The sequence below is a fragment of the Lepidochelys kempii genome, chromosome 14, assembly GCF_965140265.1.
Source record: "Lepidochelys kempii isolate rLepKem1 chromosome 14, rLepKem1.hap2, whole genome shotgun sequence".
Classification (NCBI taxonomy): Eukaryota; Metazoa; Chordata; order Testudines; family Cheloniidae; genus Lepidochelys; species Lepidochelys kempii.
The window spans coordinates 8,337,242-8,355,445 of record NC_133269.1 but is presented as its reverse complement, the minus strand read 5'-3'; the positions used below and the strand labels follow the sequence as shown (position 1 = coordinate 8,355,445).

At 42.2% G+C, this 18,204-nt stretch overlaps 1 protein-coding gene across 1 annotated transcript in view; it reads right to left on the bottom strand.

Moving 5' to 3' along the window:
* Positions 1-18,204, bottom strand: part of PITPNC1 (phosphatidylinositol transfer protein cytoplasmic 1) — a 206,190-nt gene that overhangs the window by 47,908 nt on the left and 140,078 nt on the right.

Sequence of the window (18,204 nt, the reverse complement as noted above, 5' to 3'; positions counted from 1 at the left end):
GAACAGCAGAGCGCATAGTGCAGAGGGATCTGACCTCATGCTTGGAACGCTTGCAGCAGCACTCCATGTTCCACATAATGCCAAGTCATCCGCAGAATCCAGAGGCCCTGTACACGTGCCAGAGCACGCAACGAGGCCCAGGGGAGAAAGTGGGTGTGACCAAGGAGGCAAACAACAAGCAATACATTCCTAAGCAGGATCCAACTGCGGCTTAAGAGGAGTGTGCAGCAGCCATCGTTTTGGGGTATTTAATCACTCCTGCGTCAAGCCAGGAGGCATTGGACCGTACTTAACAGTACACCCTGCTTAGCGCCTCTTGCTGCTGCTCTGCTCAGTCCATTCCTTTCCATGTCACTCTGCACATCTTTGCAGGATCCAGCCCCTAGTGACTTCTGGGTAAAGCAGATATTTCATCAAGGGATTATTATTTATGTTGCCTTCTCTAATTGTTGGGCCAGATATCACCATCAAGGGAAAAGCTGACTTTCCAGACTCAAGTTTTTTTTGTTCTTTCAAAAGAGTTATTAGAAGAGTTATTCTACTTTCGGGACAACGATGAAATGTATCTGTGCATGTGTATGAAATGAGACAAAGCTTCGACTCTGCTGTTATACTGAGACTCAGGATTCTGGCTGAATCCTACAGATTAAAAGGTTGAGGAAACCGTAAAGTCACAGGATAAAGTTCTGCTCTCAGTTGTGTGCATGAAGCTCCTATGGATTTAAATCCTTTAGGACTAGGTTTTGAAAGGCCAGACTCTATTTCTGCACCTACATACTAAGGGTGCACTTTTGGAACCACAATTATTTGCATGTACAATTTAGGCAATTTCTAACTACCTGACTGTGCCCACAAATCAACTACATGGGCATCTCAATGACATATGCTGTGTCTGCAATGTTTTGTTGGCACAAAATGGTGGCCAGGGTAAGGCAGTCCTAAAGCCAGGAGAGCCATGCATGCACATTCAAGGACAAGAACTGGCCAACAGTGTGTTTTACCTGAGTAGTACCATGCTCTACAGCTAACATTTTCAGGAATTATATATATCCCTTGCTTGAAAAATAAATTTAATGAACATATAAAAAAGTTAATTCCATTTCATTTCAGCCCAGTGGGACAATTAATTTGATATAAGGATACAAAATGCAGCGCTACTCAGTAGCCAGACTGCCAGTTTGGTATTTCTTCAAGAAACATAACTATTCAATATACAGCAGTCATAATGAAAGAGGGACTGGAAATGGGCCAGTTTATGGGAGGAGGTTGAGCTAGGCCAGTTTGTAAATTCTTAATAGGTTGCTATTAGTAACACAGGTAAGAAACTTTCTTAAAAATATGTATTTTAATCCGACATTGTCCATTCAGCTGTGTACTTGAGATATTGCAGGCTCAATCTTCGAGTAGTACCTATAAATTACACACAATTCAATTTTTTTCTCGCTTTAAAAAAGTTAGAAATAGGTCAGGTGGACAGATTTCTGGAGGCTGTTCAATTAAATCACTGGCCTTTGCTAGACTGTCAGCCAAGTGAAAGGTTAGAAATGGACCTAAAAATGTACAGTCTTCAGAGGGTTAATTTAGGAGGAAGAGATTTTATCCCTCTCCATCTCCATTAGTCCTCCACCTCTAGAATTTGGCACTAGAACACAGACCATTTCCTTAGCTCCAAAAGTTGGCTGCATGACGTCCTGGCTCCCCATTACTAGCCCAAGTTGTCATCTAATCATTGGTCCATGTTCTTTTCTTAGAATGTCCTCACAAGATTTGCAGATAGAGATTTAATCTCTTAGTTTTATCAGCAGTGGAAAATAAGAAGTCATTAGAGCACAAGATTGATTTCTTTTTTAGGTCTAATTCTCTTATTGCCCTGTCTAGCCAAATACTCCAGGATATTCTTAAAGCCCACAGGGGGGATGGTTTGATTGCTTTTGCAATCAAAATTAAGAGGCTGGAGAAATTAAAAAGTTTTAAAAAAAGAGATTAAAGCCCACAAAAAGAAACATAAGGCTCCCAATCTGTGCAGCTCTATTTGCAAGTGTGCAGAGAGTGACTGACAAGAATGCTTTGTATCCTTCATAATAAAAAAGAAATTGTAGAAAGGCTGAATGTTAAATATTATTAAATCTGAACGGTCGTTCTGAGAGAGAGAGAGAGAGTGCACACTTTACTGCAATATTCAAGCATCTGTGCAATTCCATTTTCCAAGAGGGATGAAAACTGCTCAAGAGAAGTTTCCCAGTCAGACTAAATCACCCCCAAAATAACAGAAGAACAGACAGTAGATTTTAATCGGGCTATTTTGTATCCAGATAAAGTCGTTTGTTTAGAACGAATTTAAATGCCAAAAAAACCCAACAAAACCCTGGGACAACGTTAGAAGAAGATGCCCAAAGAAAGATCACACAGGGCACTGAAACCAAAACAAGTGCTTTTCAATTTACCCCCATTTCTTTTCTTTCTACTATGTAATGCGAGCTCCACCACCTTTTCTCTCCCAGGCTTCTGGCTCAAATCTAGCCCAGGTTGTAGTGACTGTCAGTTTCTGCCATCTGACAGTGAATACTTAGGGTATGTGTTCACTGCAGAGTTAATCTGGGTTACCCTCCCACCCTGACACTTGGGTGGGAGCACCTGGGTTATCCCAATTTGGGTGTGAGCAGCTAGACTACAAAGCCATACAGTTGTACAAAGCCATACTCAAGTTTGCCCACTTGATTGCATCCACACTGGTTCTTTACTCACTCAGGTGAGAAAGTAGGACTTCTGGGGTCACGTCCCATGGTTCTTTGTGCTGCTTTAAACAGAGCTGATATATGATTCTTTCTTACTGAATTGTGAGGGTACTTGTCTGCCTACATTAAAAGCTTGTCTCAAAGGTACTTGTCTCAAAGGTAGAAATTCTGTCCCCATAATTAAGCAATGGGGTTCACTTTAGAAATCACAATTTGATAGCACAGCATAACTAACCATATACCAGCTTTCATGCTGAAAAATTTCTGGCATTTAGCTAAACAGTGATATACAGAAGAAAGATTTCAGTGCTCAGATAAGGTATTAGATCCTGGGCTTGGTTCTCAGTAACACTGAGACCCCTTTATAGTGGGTATATCTGTATGCCCATTTTAAGGCCCTTTCACATGGCCAGTGTCACGTAAAAGAGCCCTAGTGTAAGTGAGAATCAAGCCTTCCATGAACAGCACTGAGTCTCTGTAATTGAATCAGGAACTGAATGTTCCTATAGCTACTACTACTTCATAAGCAAAGCCTGTCCTAGCTCCAACTCCATGCACAGTAATAAATAATACTGTACAACCTATGCACAAGGGGGACAAGGTAGTATTTCCTAACCACTAGGCATTTAATTCTCCCTAATAACATTGCATTAATAGAAAAATAAAAAAAGATTATGGGCACAATCCTCATCTCCAATCCGTCCCCTTTACGTTGGGTGAAAGGGCCAGAGCAGTATAAAGGGGCTCGATAAGCCGTGATCTGGCCAAGGGAGGATTCCCCCAGCACAGGAATGGCAGAATCCAGACAGGCCCTCTTCTGGGGAGCCCCCTCGCAAGCCCTGACACAGGGGACATGCCAAGGGCAGGGCTTTTGACAAAGAGGGGTTTGGGGAGTGGAGCTGCAGTATGCAGCACTGTGGAGATTCTGAACAGCGCTATGCCCCACAGGCAGCTGGAGACAAGCTGTTGTAACTGAGGCCCCGAGAGCAGCTCAGGATCAGGAGGGCACAAAGGTGGCTTAAAACCATCTTAGCCCCCTCTCCCTCTGAGCTGTGTTTTCTGTGCTGTGCCTCTTAGGAACTCAGGAGACAACCTCTCCCTAAGCGACTGTGATTTTAGTTAACTCTTCAGGTCCTCAAGCTTTTATGTAGGCTTTCTTTAAAATTGCTGTTTAAATATAAATAAAGTAACTGAATCTTATTATCAGGCCGCATGCAAAGAAATTAACTAGAGATAATGGTAATCGCCTGGGCTATGACAGAATGGTGATAATTGGCAAACTGAGAAAGGGATTAAATATTTCCCTACATTTCATTTCAAGCAGATCCTCTACCACCAAGGAAGCAATCATGTTGTCGGCCTCAGTGCCTGATGACAGTTCCCTCCACCAGCAAATAACCTCGGAGGTATATCAGACTCTCATCTTAATAACATGCATATTTTAGTGCAAGCTAAACCCAAATTGATGAGTTCTCTTTTATAAGGCCTTAATACCCCCTACAAATCTAAGCTGGAGAACAGAATTTTACTAGGCTTAAGCAGGAATAGGCATCCCTATTATGGTACTTTTGGAATACTCTGCTTTGCCCTGAAAGTTAAATAAACTCAGAAAGCTCCTGTCTATGGTTTAAGCCCCGCTTGCCTGATTCATTTGAGTAATCCCACTCAAATCAATGATATAGCGTAGAGTGAGCAGGATTTATCCCTTAAAAACTCAGTCCTGAGGCAATTTCCTGCAAGATCTCCCCATGCAACTTGCACAGACACTCAGGAGATTGCTAGAGCCCAAGTGTTTGGAGATGTGATATGCCAGGCATGATTACCAGTAGGATGGCTCAGTTCCATGAGTTGTGTGTGATACTCCTTCGGGGAGGGAGCCAAGGGTGGGGAGAAATCATACAGAGTCCCTGAAACTGCAGATTGAATTAAACAGCATCCATTTCATTTACAGCAAGTGATAATGCAAACTAATCCAACATAGGAGGAAAAGGGCAAATACACTTGCTGATTGGGAAACTATTGAAGGATTAGGGGTAGGAGCCAGATCATTTTAAAGGCAAGGAAATTACTCTAGTTTCCCCCTAAAAATAAACTGATGGTGAATTCTTTTTCAGACTGTAAGTGAGTGTTTCTTTTAGAAAGGGAAGAACCCAGGCTCTACCATGCTGTATGGTTGACACTCACACCTTTGCAGGGAGGCCAGTACAAGGCCAACACAGCACTTAAGTCCCATTTAAACCCTCAAATTAAACTTAAGTGGGATTTAAGTGGTGCACTGGCCTTGTGCTATACCTCTGCACAGAGTGAATTTCACCTTATATAACTAAAGCCTAAACGATATACGAGAACGATTGAACAACGTGTAAGTATTGTAGAGTGCACTTTCATAGATTCAGAGGCACGCAACGTGCAACGCTTAGGGCCTTATTTTCAGATGTGCTAAGCAGCTGTAATGTCAGATGGAGTCAATGGGAGCTGTGGCTGCTCAGCACTTCCGTAAATAAGGCCCACGGTATCTCAAGTTGGGCACTCAAAAAATAAGACACGCAAAATTAGTGGCCACAGTTGAAAAATCTGGCCTTGAAGTTTATGAAAAACTCGGAGCCCTTTGAAGGGAAGATGCTATAAGCATGATTGCGTGCACATCAGTCTCCCCAAGACAGCTACATTTACATGTCTTTCCATTCCTGTTTTCATTCATTTATAACTTCCCTCGTTCAGGTTGAAATACTCCAGACCTGATAGCTGCCTGAACTGTGTTTTTTTTTAAGTTTGAGCAAAAGCAGTTCAACAATTTTTTAATACAAGGAGCATAAAAAATAAACATATTCCCCATTAGGAAAAGAAATCTTGCAGAACAAAAGTTCTAGTACCAAAATGGCTCAGGAAAGAAAACAGAAATTGGGCCTAGAGGATGAGTGTGAGTGAGCACTCCAGTGAAAACTGGCTTTTGATTTGATCAATTAATAACCCATTGAAAATGACTCTCTTTGCATTCACAGTATATTTTATGCAGAGTTTTCTTGCTCATAAAGTGTACACTAAGGAAGGATGCATTGTATCTATCTGCATGGCTCACTTAGTTATGCTTTTTATTAATTATTTGTATTATAACAGAGCTTAAAGTTTCCATTGTGTTGGGTGTCATACATACACATAGTAAGAGACAGCCCCATGTCATCTAAACAGACATGGCAAAGGGTGAGAAGGGAAACAGAGGCACAGAGAAACGAAGTGACTTGTCCAGGGTCACACAGCAGGCTGGTGAAAGAGCCAGGAATAGAACGCCTGATTATTAGTCTAGTGCTCTACACATTGGACCATACTGTGCAGTAAAAATGCTGTGAGGGGGGATGGTGAATGTCTGCAGGTGCCCTGGCCTCATTATCTGTGCACCTAGAAATGTAAGAGCTGAACAGCTCATGAGTTTTGCAACACAGAAGCTCCTGCCTCTGGATCTCATAAGATGTGGGATGGGCTGTTTTGGTGCTAACTAGGTTCTCTTTCTAAGATATGTATTTTATTCTCGGCCATGAAATTTCTTCTCAGCCAGCAGCAACACCTTCCTTTAGTGTACTTCAAGGGATGAGCCAGTTAACTACAAAGCTAATTGAGCTGAAAATGTAGGTGGCCTGTATGTGTCAGCTAATTTCCACCAACTATGTGTTATGCTTTATCTGTAGTACATTGTGTAAGATGGTTTACTTGATATAAATAACTTCTGAGGACTCTAAGGCATACACAAAGAAATACAAATTACTACAAGACACGATGACAGGATTTCTAAGGCAGCAGGAAAAAAGTATGATATGCTGAATTACATGAGGAATAATAAAAAGAAAAGGAGGACCTGTGGCACCTTAGAGACCAACAAATTTATTTGAGCATAAGTTTTCGTGAGCTACAGCTCACTTCATCAGATGCATTAATAGATGATCATGGGCTGTGTTGTGATGGATAAAATAAGTGGTCAATGTTAAGGTTACTGGCTTTTGAGTGCTTCACTGTGCAACCTTAACATTCTCTTAAAAATGTAAGTGTTTTCAAAGGAATAATAATTATTGTTGTTAAATGTTGCTCTGGGAAGTGTCAAATATGGGGTCATAACTGTGGTGCAGCCAATATTTCCCCAGGCCCAGAGAATGAGTGTATCAAGGCCTCTCTCTAATTGTATTACCAGCCATGTCTCCTTACAGCCAATTACTGGATCTGCTTCCTACCCAAGACACAAAAAAATGGGCACAGGCCCAAACCACTTAAGAATTGCAGAAGATTGTATCTAGTGCAGAGGTGGGAAAACTACAGTCTGCAGGACCATCTTGCCCGGCCCTTGAGACCCCAGCCCCTCTCCTGCTGTCCCCCCTCCCCTGCAGCCTCAGCTCGCTGCGCTGACAGTGCTCTGGCCTGCCACTCCTGCCGGGCAGCGCGGTGGCAGGGCTGGCTCTGGCCAGGCGGGGGGGGCTGCGAGCTCCTGCTGCTGAGCAGCATGGTAAGGGGACGGGGAGTGGGGGGGGGCACTGGATATGGGGCAGGGGGTCCCAGGGGGCAGTCAGGGGACAGGGAGAGGGTGGTTGGATGGGGCGGAGCGGGGGGGGAGTTGGATAGGCATGAGAGTCCCGGGGGGCCTGTCATGGGGCGGGGCAGTCAGGGGACAGGGAGCGGAATGGTGGTGGTTAGGTGTGGGGTTCCAGGGGGACGATCAGGGGACAAGGAGCAGGGGAGGTTGGATGGGTAGAAGGTTCTGAGGGGGGGCAGTCAGGGGCGGGAAGTGAGAGGGGGCGGATGGGGGTGGGGCCAGGCTGTTTGGGGAGGCACAGCCTTCCCTACCCGGCCCTCCATACAGTTTTGAAACCCCGATGTGGCTCTCAGGCCAAAAAGTTTGCCTAGCCCTGATCTCATGTCTACTACTGAAACAGAAGGGAACAAGTTGTACCATCCTTATGCAGCAGTTGGTTTTGCTCTCCCTGCGAGTAATGTTTTTTTAATATATTCTAAAACAATGTGTGCTAACTACCCTGACCGGGCTCACTTGCTCTAGCTGTGTGCTAAAGTACCAACAAGCAAGTTGGCTTCCATATATTTATTTTCAAGATGTTCTACACAATTACCACTCCCCACACCTCTTCTGAATCCTTATGAATATTATTGAATTAGCTGAACTTACCAAAATGGAATGAGGCCCGAACCCCAATTTTGCCCTGGGATTTGACTCCTGACTCTGTCCCCAATTCCCTGCTTTGGTTTCTGACTCCCAACTCTGACCACTAGGCTTGACTGCCCTCATCCTGATGCTCATATTGATAAGACCAGGATCCGATAATGGAGACAGGATTCCAGCCCCGTACAATAGGTTCAATATTTTAAAGCTACAAAGGGGTCACTATTTGGATAACTGTGCAGAGAGCAACGGAACTGCTGGCACTGATGTTGGGACCTAATCTCTGTAGGTTTATAAAGAAGTAAGCCCACTGCCTGGGCAGATTTTCCCTCACACCAAGGTCCCTCTGCAGCTGCAGATTTGTCAGTCTGCTGCAACCAGCCCTGCCATAGAACCTGCCTCCCTGAAATACAACATTTTGGGGGGATTTTAGCTGTAATTGGCACTCTTCCTTCACTTCACAGGGCGGTGATTCCTTAGCAACTGCTAGAATGAAAACTTTCGTCTTTATTTATTCAAATATTCTTGTTACAGAATCCTTTTCATGGCTCAACATTTGTTATTTTTTTTTCTGTTCCTTGGAATAGGAACAGCAAGTGCTTTGATAACGGGATTGAATAGGTAGTTTGTTTTGCTGAAGCTTCTCCAGTGCCTTTGTATCTTTTGCTGAAATTTTGCCATTTTGTTTTCTTTCTTTTTTATTTTAACATTTTTAGCTGAATTTAGTACTTTAGGAAGGAGCCAGACTGGGAGTTCTGAAGCCTCAAGTCTCCTATTCATTCAGAAAACAAGCACAACTGCCTGCCAACTCTGTAGGAGAAGGACCACTTCTAAGGGATATTTAGTTTCTATGGCCAGCTCTGTCCTAACCCCTTTCCTGAGACCACCTACATACATCAATTAGCACTGGTTGGTGTGGTGGATTTTGTGATGTGGGTTCCTGTCCATTAGGAAGTGAACTGAGACCACAAACTCCTTTCACATAGATTTAAAAGCAGCCAGACTAATGGCTGTTGACCACTCCTGAGCTGAGCTAGAATTGAATGAATGCCCTAGACATAAAAAATTCCCTTCCTAATAGCAAATATATTGGGCTATTCCCTGGCTCGCTATTTTGTAACTTCTTACACCAAGAAGAACCTCATTGACTCATACTATCCTTATGCCTCCTACAGCAACAGCACTCTTGGACGACTATGTACTCTTCTTTCTAAAGCAATGAAAACCCATCCCAGCCACTCTGAAGCTAAACCAACACACCTATCCTGATTCTTTGCACTTGGGCTTGGTCCTACTCATATATTCCCTACGCAAACAGAGCCCCCATTGATCTGAATGAGAGATTGGACCCATAAAGCATAAACCTAAAATGAGGCCATACAGATTTTTATAATACCAGCTAAATGAATGCTTGTTAACACTCAACAAATGCTTTTATAAGGTTGTATGAGGAGAATGAAGATTGCTAGGCTGGTTTTGGCCCCGGGAATCTCTCATACCCCAGTGGAGTGCATTGCCAACCCATATGTTAGCCTTGAATGAGTCTGAATATGTAACTGGAGCTATGCTGATTTGTGTTTGTAGTGCATCCTTTATCACAGCCTACCACTCCAGCAGCGCACACAAAACATTAATACCTGATTGTATCAATAGTCAGAGCAATCCTATTCCTCTCTATATAGACCACCAGGTTTTTGTTTCTTCAGGTGCCCATTAGGTGATTAAAATACTTGGTTTAATTAAAAAAACTCACCACTTTAAAATAGTATTCTAATTTTTTGCCTGTGAATTTCCTTTTTAAAACCTTGACAACCAGCTATTTGCTGGTCACCACTCCCACATCCTGGTTATTTTCATTAAGTTCATTAAGTTGTTTTCATTAAGTTTCACCAAGATGTCCAGAATACATCTATCGATCTATAGAAGTCCCTGAACATCCCCAGGCAATTCAGAAGTAAGCCTGTAAGGAAAATGGTGGGCGGTGGGGAGGGGGAGAGAGAATGTTTAACTGGAGAATTAAAAATTTTATGAAACAAAACCCAAGACGGGGGGTTATTTTGGTACTTTGAGGAAAGATGTGTATGTATAAATAGTGGTATAACTTTGCAAAAAGGATTGTAAATATGAGCATTTCATTTTTTCTATTAAAAATCTGGCACAAAGCCTACACTCTCTAACTTGTGATTTCAATCTCCTTGGATTGGCATAAAGCCAGAACTGTTGGCTAATTTCCAATTTAATACCACAGCATCCGATAGCAGCTTGTGTCAGCATTTCCATTATGAACCTCTGTTTTCTGAGGTTTGTAATTTGGCTTGAAAAAAGGTTAGTTAAAACAAGCCCAAATTTAAAAATAAAATAAAAAACCTGTTAATTTGCTTGAATGGGAATTTTGCCTGAGTAAGGATTGCAGGATTTGGTTTATGTTGCAATACCTGTTCACCCAGGATAATTATCTACCTGGACACATTGCACCATAGCCACCAATGTCTTTAAGTAGAGGCAACCCCATTTGAGATCATGGAATTGCACCTATTTATACCAGCTGTAAATCTGGCCCATTGAGCATGAATGAGTGACATCATTGTCTGCCATGGAGTGAACTTCAAAAAGGTAGTTGTATATTTACAGCCTTCCTCTCCCCTTTTTATCTCTTTGTCAAGCCCCCACTATTAGTTCACCTCATATGAAGTGTAGTTTATTTAGATTTATCCTGCTATCCAGTGCACCACACTCCCCCACTACTATTTACCAGTGAATGGTTTTTGAATACCATCACATCTGTATGCAGGACCAGGTACTGGACTTGCCGTGCATGGCCTCTCTACTATTTGTTGAAGTTTTAGAAGTTAGAGGCAAGATGATTTTGTCTGGTTAATAGCTCTGTCATGATGGGCTCAATTCTGTTTTCCATGAAGCCTGTGTGTGCGCTTGGGACTGACTATTTGTAAAGGTGTTCAGCACAGGGGTGCTGGAACTATTTGTATAGTGGGGGTGCTGAGAGCCATTGAACCAAATTGTAAATCCTGTATATGATGAAAACTACTTCAAGCCAGGCGGTGCGGTAGCACCCCTCGTTCCAGCACCTATAGTTCAGCAAGGCTTGGGCCCTCCATACCATGTGACTTTCAGCCTGATCTCCCTGCATGTTTGCCTGTGTTTGTTAGAAGAGCCATTAGGTGGGGCTCTCTTCACAATAAAGAGGTTTAATTGAAAACTTGCAGGACCCAAGTAAACAGTGCAATTAATACTGTCAAACATTATCAATATAGGACAGATAAAGTTGTCCCTAAAAAGAACCTATTCTGAGATTCAGGCACATTTTGCAATGATGTATAATAAGAGGTGCTCGTAATTATCATATTTCTATTTTATAAATGTTCATCAAGGCTAAATTAGAGTACAACTGAACGCCCGCTATTAAGGTTATGTTTTGCCGCACAACTTTCCTTCAAATAGAAACGAACAGAAGTTCACTCTAGCCAGAGTTCCATTTCAGGATTTAGTGGAACTGCGCTATATCAGGGTTTGCGATAACTAGATTCCACTTTATTAAGTAAGAGAGCAACCAAAAAACTAAAAATAAAAAAGCAGAACCAAAAACAGCTTCGCTTGTCACCCTCGTATTTTAGGTAAAACCTACAACTGAATTTTACTCCAGCTGCATGTTTCTTTATATGGCAACAGATACTGCAAAGTTGCACATTAAAAAGGAAGGAGCATATTTTTAGAAGCATGATGTAACACTGCACATTCAATCACTTCCCAGGGTTGCAGAATTAGAACTCATAAGTTAGAAAAGATTTCCTATCTTTAAATGATGACACTCCACTGTTTTGAGGCTAAATATTGAGCAATATGTACCTATTAGCCACATATTTTTAGCATGTTCTGACTATTAATTTGTCGAACAATACTGCTGTTAATTGATCAAATACTGCTATTATTCCTCTGCATAAAGGGTTATGTGCACAATAGCATTACCTCTGTGCTGTAATTTGACAAATGCTCAATTCTGAAACAAGGTGGGTGAGGTAATATCTTTTATAGGACCAAAATTCCGTTGGTGACAGTGCATTCTGTTGGAGAGCGAGGAGCACATTGGAGGTATATTCTTCTCTTGGTCCACAGACATTTATTTTTGTAGCTCCTACTGCAACAACGTTATTCAGAGTTATACACACAAAATGTGGCCCATTGAGAAGATACCACATCCTGTTATTTTTAAAGATGAGTATGCCTCTAAATCTTTGCTACCGTCTTGTATTGCCCTTAAGAGGCTATATGTATTCTTGCTAATAAATGCTCCACACCCCTCTAACAAAAGAAAGAGTATCTTGTTTTATTATTCCACATATTAAAAACTTTCATGGTATTCTTCAGTGTAACAAACCAGTCACCTTCTTAAGGGCATAGGTTTTATACTACAAGCAGCACAGGGTGGCAAGAAATTTATAAATAATTCTTTTCTATTGTGACAACTGTTCAATTATTTTTAAGTACTGTACCTTTTGCTCCCCACTATCACCAACCAGGCAGTAAAATTCACTGACCAAGTATCAGGAGAAATGTATTCTTGCATAAAAAGAGAAGTCTGTCAAAGATAATGAGAATTCTGCAACCAATATGAAAAGCCCAAGGAAAGTGAAACGTCTTTCTGCGACTCACTCATTTATTTTAATAGCATCTGCCCACCCTACAAGTTTGCCCTAGCCTAGAGTAACTTTCCCCGGCCCTGACAGCATGTAGCATGCAGATCTAGCTTAAAAACAGCTTTTTGCTAGCTATGCATGTCACACTCTGTTCCTTCCCTTCATATATTTTTATTACCATTTAATGCTGGTGTATATTTATAACGAGGTTGATACCAGCTTTGAACTCACCCACAAACAGACTCATGTGTAGCTGTCTGACATAGCTTTGGTAGACAGCAAAAACATGCAGACAGAACAATGAGAAGTATACATCTGAAAGGGTCAATAATTCTGTTTTCTTTGCGTGTGTGTGTGTGTGCATGTCAGAATGTTAAGGCATCTGATTCACACTTGAAACATCCACTTGCTATAATTTGACTTGTATTCTGGAGAGAATGTATTAACTTTAGATTATAACAGCCTAACCATTACACGTAGCTGTGTGCAGACCTGCCACTGAAGCTCTGTGTAAAAAAAGGTGAAACAGTTTGTTCTTGAAAACTTATAATGTTGTTCTAGACCAAGATTTAATTAATTTATATACACTCCTTGGACAACCTGTAAGAAACGGATGCAATATAAATGACTTTTAATAAATGGATTATGGGGGTGGAGATTATTTAATGGTTTAATATTATTTCAGCAGAATTGATACAGGTCTCAGCAAAGCAAGGAATTCACTATCAACAGATGTCATACCATTGCTTCTAAAACACAAAGCTCATTTACGAATCAGGGAGCAAATAGAGGTGGCTTCCCCTGTAGCTTCTGTAGTGCACAACAACGAGAGATGTGTGAAACAGGTAACATTTTTTGCATAAAGGTTTTGCCATTTCACTTTGAGTGGCTTTGTGCAGGTTTAATTTCTCAGTGACATTTTACAAAAAGGTTATTTTTGTACTGAAAAGTTCAGAAAATCTGAACTTCCCTGGCTCATTTTTGAGTGACAAATTGGACTGTGGAATTTTTTGCTGAGATGGTTATTTTTGGTTATTTTTGTACTGAAAAATTCAGAAAATCTGAACTTCCCTGGCTCATTTTTGAGTGACAAATTGGACTGTGGAATTTTTTGCTGAGATGGGCCTATTTTCTCATTCATAGTGAAATGTGAAAAGATTTCTCAGATTTTGAGTAATTTTGCCTTTGTATTTTTTTTGCAAATATTTTGTTTATCACTATTAATACGCAAAAAAATTCCTATAGATTATATGCCCCAGACAGCACATCAGCAATGACAACCTCATTCCATTCAGACTATCTTCAAAATGGAAACTTCAGTAAAGACAAATATATCGTCCATTTTGAAATTAGATGGGTAACTTATACTAGTCAGGCCCTGTTACTTCAAGGCAGTGATGAGCTGCTAAAATCTTAACAACTGGTTCTCTCCTCACCCCATGAGGGGATTGTGGCCCCCCCGCCCTCCCGCGGGACTCCTGCCCCGTCCAACCCCCAGCGTTCCTTGATGCCCCCCCCAGGACCCCTGCCCCATCCACCCCTCTCCCCTGTCCCCTGACTGCCCCCAGAACCAGGCAGGAGGGTGGCGGAGGTGAGCTGGGGTGGGGAGCACGGGCCCCCCCGGGTTACCTACTGCGATGCGGGTGGCCCTCCTCACACCCCCCAACCCCAGCTCACCTCCGCCTCCCTGGGCCTGAGCGGGAAGCCACGGCCTGCTTCTCAGCCTGCCCCGGCTTCCCGCACGAACAGCTGATTCGTGGGAAGCTAGGGGGGGCAGAGAAGCAGGGCGGGGAGACATGTTCAAGGAGCCGGCGGCAGAGCGGAGGTGAGCTGGGGCCGGGGGTGGGGCGGGGAGCTGCCGGTGGTGCTCTGCACCCTCCATATTTTCCCCTTGGGTGCTCCAGGGCTGGAGCACCCATGGAGTTGGTGCCCAAGGCGCCACTTTTGGCCGGTTAAATTTAGAAGCCCTTTTAGAACTGGTTCTCCCTTGCGGAACAACCAGTTCTAAAAGAGCTTCTAAATTTAACAACCGGTTCTAGCGAACTGGCGGGAACCGGCTCCAGCTCACCGCTGCTTCAAGGGCAGAGTAGCCCCAGCCACAATTTGTTCTCTAACCCTCTTACTCTCTCTGCAGGTTGGTAGGGTAGCTATAATTCCTGTCAAAGTTCTACAGGCGAAACTGCTGTGAGAGACGGGGCTCTAGGTGCTAGGGGAGAAGCTGAGGCAGGAGCTGCTGAATGAGATGCTGCGTCACTGCACTCCCCAGCAACCTTGGCCATGCCCTCTTTCCAGCCAACTCATCAACTTTTGGGGCTGTACTGAGCCTTTACACCTCTAGCCCCACCAAACTGAGGTTGCAGCTGCTTTGTGCTACCATAATCTTATCTGCCGGTGGAGTTTGCACCATAACGGTGTACACTGACATTAACCGGTATAACCCTAGAATAAATTAGGCCCCAAATCCTATTTCCAATTTGCCTAAATAAAAGAAAATAAATAAAATTTAGATATACCTCCTATTCAATTTATTCAGCAATATTTTGACTGAGCTAACTAAAATATTGTCTCAGAGATCCATACACTTTTGTACATATAAATACTTCAGGGATCTTACTGACCCTCATCCTACCAGTCTTAAATAAGAAAATCTTATGATGATGATGATTGATGGAAGAACAAGTGTCATATATTTTCCCTGGACTTTTTTTATTCTCTTCCTTGGCTGTCATGGTGTCGCTACTTGTTTACCATGAGGGCCCATCCGGCTGGCCTTAAAGAGAGTCTATCATTACATGAATTCTGAAAACATAAGCAAACTTTATGGACATCTGTGTCAGAGCTAAGTGCCTGAGGAAATGTGTGTCATTCCCTGAATGTTCACTTACCACATCACTTTTTATTGGCAGAGCAGGAGCAAGCGGCATGCTTAAACAAATGCTACAGCCCTACATAAAGAGTTCAGCTCATGTCAACTCTTCTAAGAAGCAAAAGCCCTTAGGGGTAATGTCCCAAGTTCTGACATATCAGCTATTCAGACCTGGAGAATCCACTCCACTTATTGGATTTACAGGATTCAGGGGTGGACAGCAACCTCCGTCATTCCCCTCAGGCTAAAATTGCTTGAGGTCAATCAATATCTTCAAACACATGCCCCATTCGGAGAGATCATGTGCTATCCAAAGGCACAAAATGGAGTGGATATGATCATCTGTTAGAAAGAACTAATTGTTACCATCAGAGTCAATGGAAACTCTATCTCCAAGAGCAGAATTTGGCTCAAAGGTATTTTTTATGTGCACGGAAAATATTTCTTATACTACATCAGATAAAGGGCTGGGGGAAGACAAGGAATCCATTTCAATTTAGGTTTGATGAAATCCTCTACCAAAGCAGAAAGACATCTAGACCTTCAGAAACTAAAGTTTTGCATGTTATCTATCTATTGTTTAGGCCTGTCACAGGGCAGGGTTCCCTCATCCAGCACTCCTTACTGCATACTGTCCTCATAGACATCAGTCACAAGTTTAACACCAAATGCTTCATTTACAGTGTGCTACACAAGTCCTTGTTCCCCCACAACAGAAGGCGTTTACCTTCTCCCTAGCCACAGGGCAGGGAGAGATCTCACCTCCCTGAGATCCTGGACAACTCTGGCCCTTCCTTCCTACTTTACCCTCTTTCTTTTAACTGTCCTCAGCTGAATCCCCTTGTTGACTTGTACTTAATTATCACATCACTTGGTACTTAATTATCTCATCACTTTTGCTTATCAAGTACACAGAAAAGTGAGTCAGCCTGAGGCTACTCAAACTGTGTCACGGCCCCCATTACCACAGTATCTTTGTTGTGCCTCATAATCTTTCACATATATATACTCACAACACCCCTGTGAGGCAGAGAAGTATCATCCCCATTTTACAGATGGACAACTGAGGCACACAGAGATATTAAGTGACTACCCAAGATCATGTGGAAAGACTGTGGCAGAGCAAGGATTTGAACCCAGGATCCCAAAGTTTTAGGCTAGTGTTCAAACCACTGGGCCCTCCTTCTGTATAATAAAAGGCAAGCTGTGCAATTCCCTATTTATATTTATTTTGGTATGGGGAAATGGAGGGTGGAGAAAACAGCGTGTTTACCATAAGAGTCTCTGAGATGGAGTCCCCACACTGTCTTGGGCTCCCTCTTAAGGCAGTGATTGAAATATCAGAACAATATAGCTGGCCTTAATGACTGTAAATTAAGTAACAAACATCAGATGAGGACTGAAGAAAATTATCATTTTACAGCCAAAAGCTCATAAATCTAGTCACAATACTTAATATTTATACCTACTTTACAGTTCACGGACCTGGTATATTATCGTCTTTTCAATATCTAACTCTGGCTCTAGCTCTTTTCACATCTAAATGAGAGGACCGACAAGAAGACGTTTCAAGCCATCTTTCTTACAGGGATTGCTATTTATTAAGGTAAATCACAGCTATTGTAGGCAGCTGCTTTACTAATCTGAATTTGAAAACGAAACCATAAAAACCAAAGCCCATAGAACTCCTGCCTAACAATAAAATAAATGCTTTCTTTTTTTCCCTGTAGTCCTCCATTATAGACTATTTAAGGACTAGACAATTGGGTTTGAATAAACATAGTTTTCTTCGTTTTTAGGGTGTCTGCTTTTTAAAATTCAAGCTCACTCTCAGTTCATAAATTAAATGTAGTGTACATTCTTATGTGCAGCACTTTAGAAATAGCCTAGCAAATACTTTATCGTTTGGCTGTCCTATAAATATCATTATACTGTAAGGACCAATGATAGTTGCAAGTCTGGATGACTTTTATAATACCAAATTTACAGTACATGTGGTCCTCCTTGGACGGATCCTATTACCAGCTGGAGGACTGCAGCGGATACTATTTGTGACCGACTGCTAAGCTGTGTCTGGCCACAATCCCCGAAAAGGACAAAATAAACAAAGTCTCAGTATCTGTGGTGGGAACAGAGCAGAATTTGGGGAGTACCAATTGGGAAAATCCAGGCTATTCTCTACCTCACCTTTTCTGGAGTGAAATGTATCTAATATGAGATAATAAATGCTGAATGGGTACAGGACGAAAGGAAGAAACGAATATCTGCCTGAACCAAGAAGTGAAGTCACCAATTAATGAACACATGCCTTTTCATGGAGGCCAGGACAATCCAATCACACAGGAATGAGCAGCAAGTCATACCACGCATGTCTGTGAATTTATACCATTTAAGGAATTAGAAAACTTTCAGAATTCCCTTCCATCATATCTATGTTATTAATCAATGCGGAGCTGGCATTCAAAACAGCGCTTTTATGTATGCACATAGCAATCTCTTCTCTTGCTGATTTTACCTTATGGACAAAATAAAAATGAAATATGCATATTATGCATTATTTTTCATGCAATCAGTGAGAAAAGATGGAACTGAGAGAGACAGGCCTGTATTTGTATCACCTGTCAATGTATGGAGCCCTTGTTGTAGGCATTGTTATTATTAATATTAGGAGTCCCAGTCATGAAGACGGACCCCATTGTGCTACATGCTGTACAGACATAGTTCCTCTCTTCCCAACAGGGTCTTTTCTGTTTTGGTTCCTGCCTCAGAGTAGCTAAAAGCAGCAGATTTGCA